The sequence below is a fragment of the Magnolia sinica genome, chromosome 6 (assembly GCF_029962835.1).
Source record: "Magnolia sinica isolate HGM2019 chromosome 6, MsV1, whole genome shotgun sequence".
NCBI lineage: Eukaryota > Viridiplantae > Streptophyta > Magnoliopsida > Magnoliales > Magnoliaceae > Magnolia > Magnolia sinica.
In genome coordinates, this window is record NC_080578.1 from 74,651,214 (window position 1) to 74,672,663 (window position 21,450).

Here is a 21,450-nt window from a genome sequence, read left to right on the forward strand (position 1 = left end):
AAGTGGGTTCAATGCTTTCGAAATTTGAATTTCAATGTCATTGAACTCTATTTGATACAATCGAAAATACCCAGTAGATGATCATTTTGTTGCTAGACTGTATGGGCTTATTTTTCGATGCAAACTAACCATGTTCGATAGAATAAAAAATGCCCTTGATTGCATATCTATGCAATCATGATTTTTTCTATGTAGTTTATGTTTATTCCTCTAATACTCTAAGTGATCAAAACTATGCTTACTAAGGATAAGATGTGGGTAAGACTGAGTTTAATTTGGGGTCATATACCTCAAGGGTTTGGTTAGGGAAGTGAGGCTTTGTTTACCTATGTGCAACGCTCAAACATCTTCTTGGTCGAGTTCTTAGTCTTGAATCTTTAACTTGGGGCTTACTTGTAAAACTGACTCAACACTCACATAATTTGACAAATCAAGGCACTTTCAGATAATACCTGAAGAAGGAGAATTGAAGATTTTCCAAACTTTCTTAACATGTAAATGGGTTAGCATGAAAACTAAATAAACTGAAATCAAACTATCCTAATTCTAAATCATATGAAAGAAATAAGCCTAACTACACCTCCTTCAGACTAGGAGGTCAATCATGATACACATAATTAGTTAGAGGCATGGACATATCCTCTAAATCAAACTTCTTAATGAATAGATTGAGACGATGACTGTTCACTTTGAAAATATTGCCATTCATTGGATTCTTTACCTTAACGTCCCCTTGAAGATAAACAGTAGTAACAATAAAAAGGCCGATCCAATAAGATCGAAGCTTACCCAGAAAAAGGTGTAATCGAGAATTATACTGCAGGACTTTTTAAAATAATATTCCGGTCATGGAACACCTTCATTTTGTCCATGTAAATTCTCGAATTCTCATAAGAATCATTCCAGATTTCTTCGAGTTCATTCAATTGATGCTTGTGCAGCAAGCCAGCGTTGTCTAAATTAAAGTTCAGATTTTTAATCGCCTAGTAGGCCTTATGTTCCAACTCCTCATGTAAGTGACAAGCTTTCCCTTAGAAAAGTCTAAAGGGAGACATTCCAATAGGGGTCTTATAAGTCGTACAGTAAGCCCATAAAGCATCTGACAATTTGATTGACCAATCTTTGCAATCGGGGTTAAACATTTTTTTTTCAGAATTTGTTTAATTTCCTTGTTAGAAATTTCAGCTTGACCACTTGTCTGTAAGTGATAAGGGATACTGACTTTGTAAGAGATGTCATATTTCTTCATTAAATTCTCAAATGACCTATTGTAAAAGTGTGAACGTCCAACATGTATGATAGCTCTAGGTGTTCCAAACCGGGAAAGGATGTTTTCTTTTAAGAATCGAATGACTGTTTGATGATTATTGTTTTGGGCATGGGATCACCTCAACCCACTTGGTAACATAGTCTATAGCTAACAAGATGTAAATGTTTCCAAAGGATTGGGGGAATGGTCTCTTGAAACCAATGCCCCAGCAATTGCATGCTTCAATAATTAGAATGGGGTTCAATGGTATCATGTTTCGACGGGAGTATCCTCCTAATTTTTGACAATGCTTACAAGCTTTGCAAAACTGATGAGTATCTTTGAACATAGTGGGCCAATATATGCCGCACTACACCCTGATCCATAGCTCAAGTGGTAGACTGAGTGAAAGATACCTCATTTCAACACTAAGGTCTTGGTGTCGATCCCTAGTGGGGGTGGCTAACAATGAAGTGTGAATTGATAGTGGGGTGTCCTAACAAGCTAACAAAAAAAATTGCATTGTAGAATTGTAATGACCCGAAAAATTTTGTGCCAAGACCCGAGTACTACCTCTATTTTTCCTTAGAAGTTATTTGTTGGTTACTTAGCGCTAAACTCGATTGCTTGTGAAATTAGCATCAATCACTTTAAAATTGATCTGCATGACTCAAAACTTGTAGAATAGTTAGCGCTATGTTACTCTGAAATCTGGGATTCATCACTAAATCCAGTTGCTCTTGGGAATTTTTGGAAGTTCTGGATCGGACCTAGACCGCACGTCGAAAGTCCGATAGCGATGATCTTAGACAGTTATAGTCACCATGTTGGACTTGACCATCACCTCAAAAATCAAGTCCAGATGATGTCCTGGGTCGATTTGATTGAGTCTGGAGTGAAGAGTGTGAGAACGGTGAGAAATTAAATGTGATTTTATGAAATCTGAGTCGTGTCACTTGCGCGACGATTTTAAGCAATCTGACCGTTGGATTCTGACCCAATTTCACCCTCGGATCAGGGAAGATGGCCCAGGCAAGTCATAGTGTTTGTGAACCTGATCGAGTTTCAGTGACTGTTGAATTGAGTGTGGTCCGCCACAGCTGATTTGAAGATCCAATTGGTACGAAAACTCAGCTTGACCTAGATCCATGATCAGTGAGCTTAAGTCCGACCGCACGTGGAAAAGGCCCATCGGAAGTATTCCGTTGGATCGAGAGAGGCCTGTTTTGGTTATAACCTAAGTATACCTTGGCCCTGGGGTTATTTTCATCAATATTAGGCCTATATATAGACATTAAAACCCTCACTCTCTTTTCCATAAGAATTTCCTAACCCTAGCTAAGAAAGAGAGAGGAAAAGAGAGAGAAAGTGAGAGAGAAGTTGGTGAATCATCTTCAGATTCATTCCTGTTGCTCTACATCCTTAAACCATCACTTTTAAATCATTATTCCGGTGATTCTAAGTTCATCCTTGGGTAAGTTAATCTAACCCTAATCTGTTTTAGAGCTTAGAATGATTTATGTGTTGTTGTAGCTCATTTTTATTCTTGCCTTAGGTTATCTTGTCGCCGTTGACGAAGACATATCGTCTGAATCAGTTCGGTGCTCTATTTTCTGGTTTAAGGTGCAGACTTTAATCGTATAGGTTATGGTTTTCAAGGCTTTCAATGCCAGCTAATGGTTTATTCTTGTTATGGATGAGATTTCACATGCCAAATGCTATGTTTATTTTGCGTTCCTGATATGCATGTGTTATATTGAAATTTGTGTATTCTATGTATATGTAGAAAGTACCGTATACGTATAAAATATGAACCTATGTTTTCCATGATTATTTGTCGTGTACTTGTGCTAATTGCATGTGTGACAATTCCTTGGCAAAAGGAATTGTCCAAATGTGTGTATTCCAACATACGTCATGTATGTTGACCTATGTATTCTAAGTGTTTGAAGAAATGTCTAAATGGTCTAAAGTGTAATATATTAACCTAATTGCGGGTGTTGAGAATCGATTCTCAACACTCCTATTGGTGTGTATGATTTCCTATATGCAGGTCTCATTCTTTGTTGTTTAACTTCAAGTATTACATATGTGTAAATCCATGTTGAGTTGATATTCTGCAAATGCTCACATACTACATGATTTGGATTGTTGTTCCAATACTGTTCTAAGTTGTATATGAATATCTGTTGTGGTGGAATATGTTTGAGACTATGAATAGTCCAGGAAATCGGTAATCAGCCTTGAGATCGTGGCTGAGGTTGTTTTCGCCACGTAGGACGTGATTTGACGAACCCGAGTCGTATTAGAGTTGTCGGCAATGGTTTGGCCACACGGAGTGTTTGCGCACTCTATGTCATTCAACCCAACATGCGCTCATGCTAGTCGAGTTCGTCAAGTAACCTGATTGTCCGATGTATGTTCACCATGTAAGGACGTTATTGCTTGAATCTAAGGTACCAAACTTACCGATGAAATCCTATTAACCATGGTACCTTGATCCGCTAAGACTCATGAGCCGGACATGGTGGTATGGGACATCGTGGTCGAGCTGTCGGCATATGCTGGGGTGACGAGCCTCCCCGTAGAGACCAGTGAGCAACCAGACTCGTGAGCCGATTATGGTGGTATGGGACACTATATTCGTGCTGTCGGCCTACATTGATTGGTGACGAGCCCTTTGTAGTGACCTCGAGCATACTTGGATACCGCATTGAGGTGACGAGCCTTATTGTAGTAATGAAGGTATGATAGGTGTGCATTGATTGCTGACGAGCCCTTTGCAATGACCTAAAACCATATGATCGTATGAGATGTTTAGGACTGACGACCCTAGAATGGATCACTGTTTGGAAATTGATATGAGGAGGGTACCTTAGCTTCCCAATCCTGCTGTATGAGAAGGACTAATAACAACTTGGTAATCATGTTCATACACCGCATTGCATGTCCTGGAAGAGGTGGAGCACTTGAGGTGATGTCATGCGTAACGTAAGATGAAGATGCTGAGGGTGTACCGGCGAGGGCATGCATCATTCTACATACATCCTTGCACTAACAAGAGTACTTAGGACATGTTTGATTGTTCTGCTTTATCATTACTGCTTGATTGAATTGATAACATGTTAACCTTTGCTTTATTGTTCCACTGAGTTGATCACTCACTCTCACGTTCTGGGGTGGTGTTTAAACACCCACTAGACTCTGTCTTAGATGCAGATATTGATGCGACCCCTAAGGCAGAGCCGGAGTTTGAGGATGATGAGGCTGCATTTTCTTTCATGCAGTTTTCAGGCAGGTTCTTGTGAGCCATGTCCTAATGCGCGGGAATTCTGGATTTCTTTTGGGAATAGATATTGTCATTTAATGCTTGTATTTTGTTAGCAACACTTGTAATATGACCTGGTATGTATATGTATTTCAGGGACTTACACATGTACACTTATGTTTATTTAAGTCTTCCGCTTGCGTCTTTCACTTATCCCTAAATTATGTTTGTAGTTTGGCTTAATCTATTCCATGGTTTATGTACTCATACAGCCAACATACATCCATCATTCAATATGTTGCATACGTGATGTTTTGAAACTCGGGAGCTGAGTTATGCTCGACCCCCGAATTTCAAGGCGTTACAAGTTGGTATCAGAGCATGAATTGGATTAAACCGGACTTGGGTTATGGTCACACACCGCACGCTATCGCCACCTTAGTGTATTTGGGTGCGAGTTTATCATAGAATTTGTGTATGTGTCCTGTTGCTTCTATCGGTGAAGGTTTACTGAAAACGATCGCCGAGATCGAGTCTGTCCGCACTCCTGATCACACACAACGACACAAAATCTCTTCTAGACCGTCTATTAATGAATTTAGATGGTTTATCTTCCCATCTCAACCCTTCAATTGTCAGAAAACCTCTATTTGTATCAGATTTTAATCCGAATAGCCCGATAGGCGTCGAATCGGACAAAGGGGCCGATCGGGGCATTTTCAGGGGGACCCACATCATTGTAAAGCTAAGGGGCTAGAAGGACCTCACCCAAATGGCAAGCCATCGCCGGACGGTCTAGAGACCGACGATGACCTCGCCGGTTCGGTGAGCCCTTGCCACCCAGCCGGCTAGGCCGGGCGGGCCGACGACTTTGGGGCCTAGTGTGGCCCACCCCTCCACAGTTGGCTGATTAAAACCCTTCCTAAATCCTATTCCCTTCACAAAACACCCTCCCAAGCTCTCCTTTTCTCCAACTTTCTCTCAAAACTCCACCAAATCTCTCCCCAATCTCCTTCTTCTTCCATTTTTCGTGCACACCCCATCAACCCATCTCAAACCCTCATCCCCATTGCTACACTTTCTTTTCTTCTCTTTTGAGCTCCCAAATCCTCCCTTGGGATCTCAAGTGTGTGGAAGCTTCACCATTCTTCCTATTCCTCCCTTTCTCTCATTTTTCATGGCCTTGTTTGAGTTTATCATGGCCATCTTTTCCATCTCCACCCTTCTTTCTTCGATGGGGAAGAAGAGAGCGCCTGTGGATGAAGCAGGGCCTAGCCGCCCAACCCGTGCACGGAGGCCGAGAGGTGCCACCGTGAGCACGACCGCCGCCCGTGAGTTTCAGACCAAACGGGACCTTGATCCTCAAGCTCCCATTGGAAGAACCTTATTGGTGGAGTTATCACATGGAGTCTATGAAGGCCGTAGGGTCCTTTTTGATGCTCATGTTGATCCGCGGCTATTTGGCGAGTTTCTGTTGTTGGAGCGTCTGGAAGGGGCTGGTTGGTGTCCCTTGTTTGAGGGCGAGTATCGCGCCAATGCAAGCACTGTTCGAGCTTTTTATGTCAAAATTTGTGATCCTTCACTGGAGCCCCTGCGGTTCAAGATTCCTTGTGGAAGCGGTCGGGAGGCCACGGTCAACGTCGCTTTGATATCCCGACTCATGAATGTGCCACTTGGAGAGGTGCATGCCAGTGAGAAGAATTTAGGCAGTATATGCAAGAGGGATCGTCGCACCCGGCTCTTGTGTGGTTGTCTGGTCGAATGGCAACCTAATAGGAGCCTTCTAGCTACTAACATGAAGGACGACTTCTGCTTGCTTCACCACATGTGTATGTTCAATGTATATCCAAGGTGGAGCAACCGCAGCGAGTGTATGCACCTGATGGTAGATTTTCTATATCAGGTGGGGCAAGGAGCGAAGTTATGTGTGCCGACGTACATCTTGTGCCAGATTATCCTTATCGCTCGTTCGACTAGGAGGACCGAATCGCTCCCATTTGGTCGACTTATCTGTAAGCTTGCACATGAGTTTGGCTATAAGCTTGGGGCAGAAAAGCCAGTACCTGTTCACCATATTAATCTGACGACCCTTAAGCAGATGCAAATTGGTCCTCGTTGACAAGCCTCAGAAAGTGAGAATGAGTCAGAGAGTGATGAGGATGAGAGTTATGCCGAGGGTGGAGCTGAGATTGAAGAAGAAACAGAGCAAGACGAGGAAGAGGTTGAGGCATAGGATACGAGTGAGAGTTCTCCTCCTATGGCACCAGAGCAGAGCGTAAATTAGGCTGCTAGGGATGCCCGTATCGCTCAGCTTGAGGAAGGGCAGGCTGTTCTACGTCAGGATATCATGGATCTTCGAGGCCTTGTGAAGCATAAGTTCAAGAAGGTGACTCGAACTCTGAAGTCTATCCTGTGTTGCTTGCAGGATAAGGGTGCCCTGCCTCCATCTCCTGATTCCGACGAGTAGTTGTCATTGTAGTCGTCCTTTACTTTGTTTTGTGTTTGCCGTTGTTGGCATAGTTGTTGGAAGTTGTTTGTTGGTTGAAATTTTAGATGTTTTGGTTCACATGCTTTCCCTGTCGTGATTCATGTAATGTTGCACTACTTGTATTGCGACAAATTTTGTTAAATGGAATGCATATTGTTTATCGTTAAAGTTGTACTGTGAATGTTGTGTGGGTGGATTATGTGGATGTTGAATCTTACAGGTTGCATCCTCTGTTGAATGTAGGGTATGCCTCCTAAGGGTTCAAAGACTTCGGCCCGTCTCTCCTTGGTTGAGTCACTTGCCGGGGTTCCTCCCCTGAGCGATAGCCAGACAGATCCACAGTCGGGCCCGTCTCATGCTGGTGTTGGGCCGACACCTGTGATTCCACTTATGGCTCCTCCAGTCACGCCTTCGATTCCTAAGCCAAACCGTGCATCTTCGTCTGCTTCGCCTTCTGATAGGTTTGAGCAGATGATGCTGTTGATGCAACAACAGCAGATTCAGCAGCAGCAGCAGCAGCAGCAATTTCTGTCTTCCATGGCTGGCATCTTTGCTCAGTCAGTGGAGGCGACTCCACCTGCTTCACCTATGCCCCCATCTGGGAGCGCTAGTGCGAGCGGCACATTTGAGCGATTCTAGTGCTTACAACCTCCCACATTTGTGGGTTCTCATAGACCCGAGGAGGCCGAGTACAGGATTGATCGCATCTCTAAGATGCTGAGACCACTGCACTATTTTGAGGTTGAGCAGGTCGAGCTTGCCTCCTTCATGTTTGAGAAGGAGGCCAGTTTATAGTGGGACAGTGTTCTTCGCACTGTTAAGGAGGGATATGAGTGGTTGTGGCAGGCGTTTGAGGCACGCTTCCACGAGAAGTATTTCCTAGTTATGTACCGACATGAGAAGGAGAGTGAGTTCCTTCGCCTCTGCTAGAGAGGGATGTCGGTGACAGAATATGAGAACCGGTTCACTAAGCTAGGTTGTTATGCTCCCTTGATTCTGAGCAATCAGTCGATGAGGATGCGGTGTTTTTCTGAGGGATTGAGGCCTGAGATCCGATCGAAGATGTACTGTGCTAGCATATCTTCCTATACGGAGTTAGTGAGCATGTCCTTGCGATCAGAGCAAGACGGGGATAGGTCATCTCATATACGAGCACCTATGGTTCCTAGGCCGCAACCTGACTTTCAGAGTGCACCTTTTCTCGGCAAGAGGCCACGTGCAGATTCTCCTCCGAGGCGTTCAGCACCGCCTGCTCAGCAGGTGCGAGCTGAACTTCGCTGTTCGTTCTGTGGGAAGATGGGGCATTTGGATTGTTCTTGCTTTTCGCGTATGTGGGATAGTGGATTTACTCCACCGCAGAGGATCAGCCGTTCGATGCCTCAGGTTATATCACCTCCACCTCTTCGTTCAGCGCCAGCTCATCCATCCTTTAGACCTTCTGTACCTAGCTTCAGGCCACCTAGCGGCCCATGGTTCCTCCGCTGAATCGTCAGCAGTAGGCTCGAGTTCATGCGCTCTCAGCTGAAGCGCCTATGTTTAACTTGGTGCCGATATCCTTCGAGGTTACAACGCACATTGAAGGTATTCCCATTTCTATGTTAGTGGATACAGGGTCCATTACCTCTCTTATATCGTATGCGGCAGTTAGGCGTCTGAGTTTGAGCACTGTTTCTATGCAAAGAGTGACTCTCACTACCGCTACGGGGATCTCCTCTGCTATGAACAAGCGTTGTTTGGATTGTTTAATTGATCTAGGAGGCGGATCGATTCTTATTGACTTTTTTGTCGCACCTCTTTTCCATTACGATGTTATTATGGGTATGGATTGGCTCACGAGGATGCAAGTAGAGATTGATTGTGAAGTAAGGTCGGTGACAATTCATGGACCTGAGGGCGAGACAGTTACTTTCCCAGTTCAGGTCAGTTACCCATTTCGTCTTGGTTATTATACTTCTTTGTTGGAGAGTATGGCTGAATCGGCATTTGAAAGCACGCCTGTAGTTCGGGAGTTTGAAGATGTGTTTGAGTCGATTCCTGGATTACCTCCTCAGCGCGAGATTGATTTTACCATCGATCTCATGCCTGGTGCGGCACCCATTTCTTTGCCCACCTATCATATGCATCCGAGTGAAATGGAGGAATTGAGGAAGCAGATAGATGGTTTGTTGAATTTGGGCTTTATTCGGCCTAGTGTGTCTCCTTGGGGAGCACCTGTCTTGTTTGTGAAGAAGAAAGATGGTTCCTTGCGATTATGTATTGATTATCGCAGGTTGAATCTGGTGACTGTGAAGAATAAGTACCCTTTGCCTAGGATCGATGATTTATTTGATCAGTTGAAGGGGGACGGTACTTTTTGAAGGTTGATCTGCAGTCAGGGTATCACCAGTTACGCATCAAGAATGAGGACATGCAGAAGACTGCTTTCAGGACTAGCTTCGGTCACTATGAGTTCGTTGTGATATCGTTCGGTCTTACGAACGCACCGGCCGTGTTCGTGGATCTAATGAATAGGGTGTTTCGGCCCTTCTTGTTCCGATTCGTCATTGTCTTTATCGATGACATCTTGATATATTCTGCGAGTCGGGAAGAGCACGAGGAGCATTTAAGAGCGGTCTTGGATACTCTTAGGAAGAATCACCTTTTTGTGCAGTTCAAGAAATGCGATTTCTGGAAAGAGGAAGTCAAGTTCCTGGGACATGTGGTGTCCAAGGAAGGGATAGCTGTCGATCTTGCTAAGGTAGCTGCAGTGCAGGATTGGAAGCAGCCTGGTTCAGTTACTGAGGTGAGAAGCTTTCTGGGTCTAGTAGGCTATTATCGACGCTTCATACGAGACTTCTTGAAGATAGCCAGACCGTTGTCTCAGCTGACACGGAAAGATTTGAAGTTAGCTTGGAATGAGAGGGCGGAGATAGCTTTTCAAGAGCTGAAGGACAAGTTGACATCCGCCCCTGTGCTAGTATTGTCAGAGCAAGGGGTTAAGTATACGATATATATTAACGCCTCTCGCGTTGGCCTGGGTTGTGTCCTTATGTAGAAGGACAGGGTGATTGCTTATGCTTCGAGACAGTTGAGGAAACACGAAGAGAATTACCCTACACACGACCTGGAGTTGACAGCTGTCATTTTCGCATTAAAGCTCTGGAGACATTACCTTTATGGAGAGGAGTTCGAGCTCTTTTGCCACCACAAGAGCCTTAAGTATATTTTCATGCAGCGTGATTTGAATATGAGGCAACACCGATGGATGGAAACATTGAAAGACTTTAAGTTCGATGTTTCTTACCATCCGGGCAAGGTGAACCTTGTGGCAGACACGTTGAGTCGCAAGAAGGCTACAGAGTTTGTGGCTCCACTAATGATAGCAGAATGGGACATGTTGGAGTTTGTGCGAGACTTTGAGCAGAAACTTACGGTGGAAGAGCCGTATGAGATTATCGCACACATTCGTGTACAGCCCCTCATTGACGAGAAGATCGTTGCAGCTTAGGCAGATGATGAGCTTTTGGCGAAGATGAGAAAGCGGGTTGTGCAGATGAGAACGCCGAGTGGAGTGTTGGTTCTGATGGGGGCCTGCGATTTCGTGGCTGGTTATGTATCCCAAACATTCCTGACTTGAGACGGGAGGTTCTCGAGTTAGCTCATAGTTCTAAGCTTGCGATACATCCAGGTAGCACGAAGATGTATCAAGATTTGAGAAGATCTTATTAGTGGGACAACATGAAGGTTCACATTTCTGAGTTTGTATCTCGTTGTCTCACGTGCCAGCAGGTCAAGGCAGAGCATCGCCGACCTCCTGGGCTGCTTCAGCCCATGCCCATAGTAGAATGGAAGTGAGACTTCATCTCTATGGATTTTATTTCTGGGTTGCCGAGAACGAGGAAGGGACATGACTCTATTTGGGTGATCGTCGACCGATTGACGAAGTCGGCTCATTTCTTACCGATCAGAGTCACAAACTCTGCAGACGAGTTGGGTAGATTGTACATCAAGGAGATTGTACGTCTACATGGAGTTTCCATGGAGATTGTGTTTGACAGAGACACGCGTTTCACATTTATCTTCTGGACTCGTATCTAGGAAGCGATGGGTGTGAAATTGAAGTTTAGCACTGTGTTTCATCCGCAGACAGATGGGCAGACGGAACGTATGAATCAGATTCTAGAAGACATGTTACGAGCTTGTTTTTTGGATTTCAAGGACAGTTGGGATGATTGTCTCCCTTGTGCAGAGTTCGCGTATAATAACAGTTTCCAAGCAAGTATCGGCATAGCTCCCTACGAGGCATTGTATGGTCGTCCATGCAGAGCACCGCATTGCTGGGCAGAAGTTGGCGAGCGTAGTTTGATTGGCCCGGAGTTGGTGCAGGCGACTTCAGAGAAAGTTGACATTATTCGACATCGACTTCTGACAGCCCAGAGTAGGCAGAAGAGTTACGCTGATACGAGGCGGCGACCGCTTGAGTTTGAGGTTGGAGACCATGTATTTCTTAAGGTTTTCCCTATGAAGGGAGTTCTGCAGTTCGGTAAGAAGGGAAAGCTTACGCCGAGATTTATTGGTCCATTTCAAATTCTGAATCGAGTGGGAGCGGTAGCATACCGCCTTGCTTTGCCCACACCACTTGCGGGCGAGCATAACGTATTTCATGTTTCTATGCTGAAGAAGTACATTCCTGATCCTTCGCATATTATTAGTTGGGAGCAGGTGCATTTGAGCGAGGATGCCACATATGTACTGCGACCGACGCGTATTTTAGACAGGAAGGAGCAGGTATTGCGTAGCAAGGTCATCCCTCTTGTGAAAGTTCTATGGACGCATCATAGTAAGGAAGAGGCTACTTGGAAAACTGAAGCTGAGGTTAGAAAGAGCTACCCTCAGATCCTTTAGGAATATGAGAAGGTACGAATTTCGAGGACAAAATTTTCTTTAAGGGGGGTAGATTGTAATGACCCAGAAAATTTTGTGCCAAGACCCGAGTACTACCTCTATTTTTCCTTAGAAGTTATTTGTGGGTTACTTAGCACTAAACTCGATTGCTTGTGAAATTAGCATCAATCACTTTAAATTTGATCTACATGACTCAAAACTTCTAGAATAGTTAGCACTATGTTACTCTGAAATTTGGGATTCATCACTAAATCCAGTTGCTCTTGAGAATTTTTGGAAGTTCTAGATAGGACCTGAACCGCGTGTCGAAAGTCCGATAGCGATGATCTTAGACAGTTATGGTCACCATGTTGGACTTGACCATCACCTCAAAAATCAAGTCCAGATGATGTCCTGAGTCAATTTGATTGAGTCCGGAGTGAAGAGTGTGAGAACGGTGAGAAATTAAATGTGATTTTATGAAATCTGAGTCGTGTCACTTGCGCGACGATTTTAAGCAATCTGACCGTTGGATTCTGACCCAATTTCACCCTCGGATCAGGGAAGATGGCCCAGGCAGGTCATAATGCTTGTGGACCTGATCGAGTTTCAGTGACCGTTGAATTGAGTGTGGTCCGCCACGGCTGATCTGAAGATCCGATCGGTACGAAAACTCAGCCTAACCTAGATCCATGGTCAGTGAGCTTAAGTCCGACCGCACGTGGAAAAAGGCCCACCGGAAGTGTTCCGTTGGATCAAGAGAGGCCTGTTTTGGTTATAACCTAAGTATACCTTGGCCCTGGGGTTATTTTCATCAATATTAGGCCTATATATAGACCTTAAAACCCTCACTCTCTTTTCCATACGAATTTCCTAACCCTAGCTAAGAAAGAGAGAGGAAAAGAGAGAGAAAGTGAGAGAGAAGTTGGTGAATCATCTTCAGATTCATTCCTGTTGCTCTACATCCTTAAACCATCACTTTTGAATAGTTATTCCGGCGATTCTAAGTTCATCCTTGGGTAAGTTAATCTAACCCTAATCTGTTTTAGAGCTTAGAATGGTTTATGTGTTGTTGTAGCTCATTTTTATTCTTGCCTTAGGTTATCTTATCGCCGTTGACGAAGACATATCGTCTGAATCAGTTCGGTGCTCTATTTTCTGGTTTAAGGTGCAGACTTTAATCGTATAGGTTATGGTTTTCAAGGCTTTCAATGCCAGCTAATGGTTTATTCTTGTTATGGATGAGATTTCACATGCCAAATGCTATGTTTATTTTGCGTTCCTGATATGCATGTGTTATATTAAAATGTGTATTCTATGTATATGTAGAAAGTACCGTATACGTATAAAATATGAACCTGTGTTTGCCATGATTATTTGTCGTGTACTTGTGCTAATTGTATGTGTGACAACTCTTTAGCAAAAGGAATTGTCCAAATGTGTGTATTCCAACATACGTCATGTATGTTGACCTATGTATTCTAAGTGTTTGAAGAAATGTCTAAATGGTCTAAAGTGTAATATATCAACCTAATTGCGGGCGTTGAGAAGCGATTCTCAACACTCTTATTGGTGTGTATGATTTCCAATATGCAGGTCTCATTCTTTGTTGTTTAACTTCAAGTATTACTTATGTGTAAATCCATGTTGAGTTGATATTCTGCAAATGCTCACATACTACATGATTTGAATTGTTGTTCCAATACTGTTCTAAGTTGTATATGAATATCTGTTGTGGTGGAATATGTTTGGGACTATGAATAGTCCAGGAAATCGGTAATCGGCCTTGAGATCGTGGCTGAGGTTGCTTTCGCCACGTAGGACGTGATTTGACGAACCCGAGTCGTATTAGAGTTGTCGGCAGTGGTTTGGCCACACAAAGTATTTGCGCACTCTATGTCGTTCAACCCAACGTGCGCTCGTGCTAGTCGAGTTCGTTAAGTAACCTGATTGTCCGATGTATGTTCACCATGTATGGACGCTATTGCTTGAATCTAAGGTACCAAACTTACCGATAAAATCCTATTAATCATGGTACCTTGATCCGCTAAGACTCATGAGCCGGACATGGTGGTATGGGACACCGTGGTTTAGCTGTCGGCCTACGCTGGGGTGACGAGCTTCCCCATAGTTACCTGTGAGCAACCAGACTCGTGAGCCGATTATGGTGGTATGGGACACTATATTCGTGCTGTCGGCCTACATTGATTGGTGACGAGCCCTTTGCAATGACCTAAAACCATATGATCGTATGAGATGTCTAGGACTAACGACCCTAGAATGGATCACTGTTTGGAAATTGATATGAGGAGGGTATCTTAGCTTCCCAATCCTGCTGTATGAAAAGGACTAATAACAACTTGGTAATCATGTTCATGCACCGCATTGCATGTGCCTAGAAGAGGTGGAGCACTTGAGGTGATGTCAAGCGTAACATAAGATGAAGATGCTGAGGGTGTACCGGCGAGGGCATGTTTGATTGTTCTGCTTTTATTACTGCTTGATTGAATTGATAACATGTTAACCTTTGCTTTATTGTTCCACTGAGTTGATCACTCACTCCCATGTTCTGGGGCGGTGTTTAAACACCCACCAGACTCTGTCTTAGAAGCAGATATTGATGCGACCCCTAAGGCAGAGTCGGAGTTCGAGGATAATGAGGCTGCATTTTCTTTCATGCAGTTTTCAAGCGGGTTCTTGTGAGCCATGTCCTGATGCGCGGGAATTCTGGATTTCTTTTGGGAATAGATATTGTCATTTAATGCTTGTATTTTGTTAGCAACACTTGTAATATGACCTGGTATGTATACGTTTTTCAGGGACTTACACATGTACACTTATGTTTCTTTAAGTCTTCCGCTTGCATCTTTCACTTATCCCTGAATTATGTTTGCAGTTTGGCTTAATCTATTCCATGGTTTATGTACTCATACAGACAACATACATCTATCATTCAATATGTTGCATACGTGATATTTTAAAACTCGGGAGCTGAGTTATGCTCGACCCCCGAATTTCAAGGCGTTACAAGAATTCTGGCCATGGTCTTTTTAAAAGAAAAGTGACCACCATAGGCGGGAGAATGACAAAAGGGAATTATGCTTTAATGTTCATTATCGGGCACACATCTCCTTAAAATCTAATCTAGGCAATATTTAAATAAGTAGGGGTCACCTTAGATAAATTTACATACCTCAGTGTAAAAGTTCTTCTCATCTTGCACAGTTCAATGGATCGGCATGAAAATTATGGCAAGATAATTAGCGATATCAGCAAACCAAGGTAATTGGGAAAGTTTAAACAATTGTTCTTCAAGGAATATGTCATTTATTGATGTCATCTTAAGGGAATCGGGTAGGTTAAGTCTAGAGAGATGGTTAGCCACTACATTCTATACTCCCTTCTTTTCGCTTATTTCAATGTCAAACTCTTGGAGTAGAAGGATCCATCTTATCAAACGGGGCTTAACATCCTTCTTAGAGAGATGGTACTTCAATGCCGCATATAGATAATGTTCTTGAATCCGATCAAGTAAGACTTAAATTTGTCCAAGGCGAACACTACAGCTATGAGTTCCTTCTTTGTAGTAGAGTAATTCACTTGGGAAGAATTTAGAGTTCTACTCATATAATGAATTATGTTGGGCTTCTTCTCATTTCTCTAGCCCAACATCGCCCTAATAGAATAGTCACTCGCATTGCACATAATGTTAAAAGGAGCACTCCAATTTGGTGGTTGCATGATAGGAGCAGTAGTTAACATGCCCTTGAGCTTAGAAAAAGCTCTTTGGCATTCTTCACTCCACTCGAATGGGGTGTCCTTTTGGAGAAGAATACATAAAGGATGAGAGAGATGACTAAAGTCCTTTATAAATCTTCTATAAAAACCAACATGTACTAGAAAGGATCACACGTCACGTATGCTTTTGTATGGAGGTAGGTTAGAGATCAAGTCAATTTTAGCCTTGTCTACCTCAATTCCTTTGGACGAAATTATATGTCCAAGCACTATTCCCTTGGGAACCATGAAATGAAATTTCTCCCAATTCAGAACCAAATTCTTTTCTTCACATCGATTCGACACTTTTTAAAGAATTTCCAGACACTAGCTGAAGGATGGACCAAAGACAAATAAGTCATCCATAAAGACCTCTAAATATTGCCCCACCATGTTAAAAAAATATGCTCAATATGCATCGCTGAAAGGTGGCGTGGGCGTTACACAGTCCAAATGGCATCATTCGGTAAGCAAAGGTGCCAAGGGACATGTAAATGTTACCTTTTCTTGATCTTCAAGGGCTATCTCTATCTGATTGTAGCCTGAATACCCATTAAGGAAGGAGCAGTAAGAGTAACTAGCTAGCCTTTTTAAAATTTGATCAATGAAGGGCAAAAGAAAGTGGTCTTTCCTTGTGATGGTATTCAACTTTCTATAGTCAATTCGCATTCTCCAACCAGTATTTACTCTAGTTGGCACGAGTTCATTATCAGCATTGGCTATGATGGTGATTTCAGACTTCTTAGGAACCACCAGAGTTGGACTCACCCATTGACTGTCGAATATAGGGTGTATGATACCCACATCCATCAATTTAAGGACCTCTCCTATAACCACTTCCTTCATATTTGGATTTAGCTGACATTGTAGTTGTCAGTGGGTCCTCACATTATGCTCAAGATGAATATGGTGAGTAAAAATCAAAGGATCAATTCCCTTGAGGTCCGCAATCGACCATCTAAGGGCTCCTTTATGCTCAATAAGAGTAAAAATAAGTATACTCTCTTGTTATTTCTCAAGGTAAGAAGAAATCACTACTGGTTATGTCTCATCTTAACCTAAGTAAACATATTTAAGATCAACAGGTAAAGGTTTTAGGTCAAGCTTCGGTGCTTTGAGGCTAGACGGTAAAGGCACCACATTGGTTTGGGGAAAAGTTTCAAATTGTGGCCCTCACCAGTCAACTTCAAGTATTGGCGCAGCATCAAGTAAAGCATCCATCTCCCTAATCATATCTTCATCTAAATAAGGGAGTGGGCCAAACACATCTCTAGAGGGTCAGAGTGTAGAGTTAAAAGTGCTCTATCTTCCACGAAAGAATTGATCATGTTAATGTCATGGGTATCATCATCATCCTCTGACTATTTGCTTATATTAAAAAGATGTTGAGCTCCAATATCATATTTCTGAAATATAAATTCATAATTTCATTCCTATAATTAATGATAACATTTGATGTAGCAAGGAATGGGCGACCAAGAATGATGAAAATTTGAGTACTCACATTTATGATGAGTTGAGTATCCATAATAATAAAATCTATTAGATAATAGAATTTATCAACCTGGACTAATTATCTTCAATCATCCCTCTCGATACATGAACCAATCGATCAGAAAGTTATAATGTGGTCCGGGTGGGTTTTAATTTATCTAGACCTAATTGTTCGTATACCGAGTAAGGGATCAAATTTACACTCACCTCCAAGTCAAGAAGTGCGTGTTCAATCCGGTGATTCCCAATTACACAAGTGATAGTTGAGCTACTGAGATCCTTGTATTTTTATGGCACATCTTATTTGAGGATGACACTCACTTTTTCTATCAAAAAGATTTTCTTTTATTTGTTTTGCCATCTTTTGGTAGTGCATAGATCTTTTTAGAAATTTGGCATATAAAATAGTTTTTTTTAACGGCATCCAATGAGGGATATTGACCTTCACTTACTTAAGCACCTCTAGAATATCTTGAGAGTTAGAGAGAGGTTTTGGTGCAATTAACCGCTGAGGGAATGACATAATTGACTTACTTTGAGACTCCAGGTCTAACCCATGTGGGGCAATGCTAGATCTATCACTCTGATCTTTTTCCGGATCCTTAGTGTGACTTAATCCTTTGAATTGATGATGCAAACATTCCTATTGTTGTTTTGAGATCTTGGAATGCTTGCACCATATTTTGGTTGAATAGCTCTTGATTTTACATGAATTTTTAAACAGTATCCTCTTAAGTCCTCTTTTGGATTAAGAATTGTGTAATGACTTCTTATGTGTTAGCCATTTGTCCATTCCTCCAATTGAAATTTGGATGGTTTCTCTAGTTGGAGTTATATGTATTTGAGGTGGGTTCTTTGAAAGGTCTTTGGTATTTGTTCATAACATTTGATTGATCATTCAATATTTCTTAAAAAGTAAGAATAGTATGACAATTTTCAGTTGTATGTATGTTGCAGGCACAAATATCACAAACGACTTCTGCAGCCTTATTGGGTTTGATAAGTTCTACCTTATTAAGTTCCATGTCCTCAACTTTCCTTGTGAGATTGGCTACCTTTGCGCTCATATCATCTTCCTTTTTTAAAACAAAAAGTTCTCCCCTTTCCTTTGATTAAGTAGGCTTGAAGTGGTGGGTCTTGAGGAGGTATCCCATGATTGTGCATTTTCTGCCAATTGATCAAGGCAATCCCATGCATCATTAGCCTCCTCGTTCATGAATTCACTGTTACCCATCATCTCTACGAATTGGCACATGGGTGAAGTCAATCCATTGTAGAAAAATCTTATTATTCACCATATTTCGTAGCCATGATGTGGACAGGAATTCGTGAGATCCTTGAACCTTTTCCAGTATTGGAAGAAGGTCTCTTCCTCTTTCTGGGTGAAGTTCATGATTGCCTTCCTTAAAGTATTAGTTTTATGAAACAGAAAAAACTTTTGAGAAAATTTTGGGTCATCTTGGCCCATGTGCTAATAGATCTTGGCTTTAAGGAGTGCATCCACATCTTAGTCTTCTCCTTTAATGAGAAGGGAAACAATTTGAGTTGCATTGTGTCTTCAAACATGTTTGGAGAGTGTTATGTGGTGACTATCTCAACAAACTCTTTAATGTGCAAGTGTGGACTTTAATATTCTAGTTCATAAAACTTAGGAAGGAGCTGTATCAATTCAGGTTTAACATCCATGTTTCCTGCATTCGATGGAAATATCATGCAGGAAGGTGTACTCACCCCTGCTGGTTGTAAATAATATTGTAAAGTATAAGGTGGGGGTGCATGATGCACCTCATTCTCATCTTCAACTGCCTAAACTGGATGTTGAGGTTGATTTACTGTTGAGTGTCAAATATTGCATATTTTCCCCTTCTTATATCTTAGTTTTTTGAACATGATACTGCTTAATGTTATATTTTATACATGTTTACGTTATAAGGTGAATCTGAGAGCTTGGATTGAAAAGAATGTTAAAAGCATAGATTTGATGCTCAAGAATCACCAAGGCAAGGGATGACTCTTAAGAGACCAAGATTGAAGAATTCACATGCCAAAGATCCAAGGAAACCAAGTGAGGAATGAAGAGACTTGAAGATTTGAAGTGAAGAAAAGGAATTTGCATGATTCTCGACTAGCCTAAGCTTTGACTCGACCAGCCTTAGGCTCGACTAGCCCTGACTCCGGCTCGACTAGCCCTAGCTCTGGCTCGACTAGCCTAGGAAACTTCGAGTCGAACTCCAATAACATCATCTTTTAAATTCACACAATCCTCGACCAGTTGAAGACTTCCATCGACTTGTCGAAGGTGACATTTGACCAGTTGAGGATTTCTATCGATTAGTCGAGGGTTATGCAGATTTTGCGCAGACTACGTAAATTTGAGGTAGTTTTCAGAATTTTCCAACTCAGTGCGAAAGTTAGAGTTCCCCAACTATAGATAGGAGTTCCTAGGATGCTCCAAAGCATCTTCTAGGGTTTGAGGATTGGAGCAAAAGGGTGGAGCCGCTGTCCAGGAGTTTTTCTTCTTCTTCCTTTGTTTTTATGTTTTGTTTAAGAGATTTTGGTTCAATCATGTCTATTGTTGGCTAAACCTCTTAGCTAGGGCTAAGAGGTAAAGCTTGTAGCGTGATTGGGATGTTTACTTTGCTTTAATTCATGTTTATTTTGAACTTCATTGATTTTTAGTTGATTTTAAGGAATATTTTTAATTTTTAATGGTTTCTTATAATTGCAATTACAATTGAGTCTGCGATAGCTTTGAATATCTTCTTTTCCTATTTGAAATTGTGGGAATGGTAAATCCTATTGTTCACCATCGTTTCCTAGGCATGGTTGGGTCACGGTATCCCTTCCAAACTCCAAAATTTTATTCCATTGAGACTGGTTCAATGAGAAGTTCAGAGAGTCGTTCATCTATTTTCTCCAACTGGATAAGATAGGACTCCAATTCCAATTGGATCTCTTGGATCAAACAAGGTAGCATCTTAATTACTACAAGTGGATCCTTGGCACCCTAGTTCCCACCTTTAAATTCACAAGTTCCAATCACAAAACTCACAATTACTCTCTCAATTATTTCAGATTTAGTTTCAGATCTTCTTCTAGTTACTTTTAGAAATGTACGAGATTAATGTATGTGGATTCGACCACGGTCTCACTGAGATTATTACTACATCGCGACCCTACACTTGGGGCTGTGAACATTTGTAGCCATAACTTCAATTAATTTAGAGGATCTCAAGTGGTGTCTAATCCGATGATGGATACACAACCCTTTGACTAATCCTCCTTCACTTAAGAGACATCGAGTATTGTCACTAACCCACTTGGGCATGAAACACTCATAACCCTCAAATTCAAACAACTAAAACATAAGAAAAAGAAAACTACAAAAATAAGAAATCTGGAAAGAAAAGAGAGTTAGAAAGAAGTTACCGGATTAGATTTTCTTATGTTAGATTTCTACAAAATAGAAAACAAAGTTATTTTCTAAAAATAAATTTTGAAAATCCTAACCTAAAAAAAAATGCAGCAAAAATTAGCCCTAATCTTAACCGAATTCTAATACTAATCAATCTCAGAGAAACGTATCCAAAGTCCCCGACAATGGCGCCAAAAACTTGTTCACAACCCAAAATGCAGGACTGCGCTATAATAATAACTTGATGAGACTGAGGTCGAATCCATAGGGACTTAACTTGTACGTATTCTAAAATAAGCTAGAACTAGAACTAGAATAAGAGAGATTAATTGTGAATAAACTAATAATAAGAAAAGGAACACTAGAGCGCCTATGAGCTACCTTACTTGATCTAACAAACACAACTAGAATCGAAGTCATATCCTATCCAATTGGATGATAGAGCTGTTAAATCAAATCTAAACTTTTCATTAAATTAGTTCCAACATGAAGCACCAATGTGATGATCGTAGGGAATTCAACCATCCACCATGTCAGGAGACAATGCTGGATTATGAATTTTATACATCTCACAATTACAAAACAAGATAAGAAGATATCAAAATCTTTAAAAGCATCCATTGTAATTGAAGTCACAATAAACCACAGAAAACTGAAAATATTCCTTCATTCAAACCATAAATTAATAGAAGCTCAATATAAATGTAAATCAAAGTAAGATAATCATCTAAACAAACTATAAACTTCACCTCTTAGCTCTAGCTAAGAGATTAGCCAACCAAAGACATGATTGAAACCAAAACTGTTAAAGAAAACATAAAAACTAACTAGAAGAATAAGAAGATTGGGGAAGAAGGAAGGACTCCTTGAAGTTCTTCAACACTTTGCTTCACTCT